Below are 1,053 nucleotides of genomic sequence, written 5' to 3' on the forward strand. Positions count from 1 at the left end.
TCTAAAAAAAACTTAACAAAAGCCAGAATCTGAGCGTCGGTCACTTGGATCATCTAGACAGAATCAAAATGGAGACGAGAAAAAATTCATCGATCGCTTCCTCGTCGTACCCGTGCTGCTCCCTCTTTCGATATAAGTTTGTCTCTTTTTCGTGCTCTAGATCCAGCAGACCATGGTTAACCGATCTAGATAGCCAGAGCAATCGTGATCGTCCTGGTAAATTTAGTGAATTCAAACACTCGCTTGATTCCTTTATTTGAATTTTATCGAATATACTAAACAGCCTTGTGAGATGGAATTTGCAAATGGAAGCATTACAAATCCGAGACGGTTTATTTTTTGTTGGATTGGCAATCGTCATCTCAAGGTTTCGCTTTTGAAATTCTGTTTTGGATGCGCTAACAGCAAACAGGCCAAAGGTACTTTGCCGGTCCAGGTGACATTGGATGCACGACATTTGAGGCATTTCGAATTGAGCAGTAAATGACAATGTGCGGCCGTCGTCAGGCTGGCTGGCTGGTTGGCTGATGCGGTCTTGAGGAGGACCACGCATTGGGTATGATCCTAATTATTGTCGAAAACGAAGACCTGCGCCACAACCAAACCGCAGCCGCAGTGTGGTGCTAGGTGTTTGGCTTGCATCTTTACTGCCTAATCCTAACCTCGACACAAATTATCCGACTACAAATGACCGGGCAATTTAGGCTGCCCCATCGAGGGCGCAGCGCACTGCACGGCTAATGGTCACCCGCAGTACCAAGAAACCGGCCGAGATGCGCTCGGCTTTTGGGCACAGTAAATGGGGCACGGTCGCGTTTCGCTGGATAATTCCCTTCGCTCACAAACATTTCACTAATTAAGCTACGGATCTGCTGGTGGCGGGTTTGGGGGGAGTGGGGGGGGGGGGGGGTTTAACTCTTATCGATAGTGAAACCGCGCGCTCATCTTTTACGGGAGCGTTTCTCTCTCGCTTATGATTTGTTGATGAAACTTGGTGTAGTTTGCATAATTTGGTGAGCTGAAAGCAACAAACAGTTTCTGATTAAAATGATG

The sequence above is a fragment of the Anopheles aquasalis genome, chromosome 2 (assembly GCF_943734665.1).
Source record: "Anopheles aquasalis chromosome 2, idAnoAquaMG_Q_19, whole genome shotgun sequence".
Taxonomy (NCBI): Eukaryota; Metazoa; Arthropoda; class Insecta; order Diptera; family Culicidae; genus Anopheles; species Anopheles aquasalis.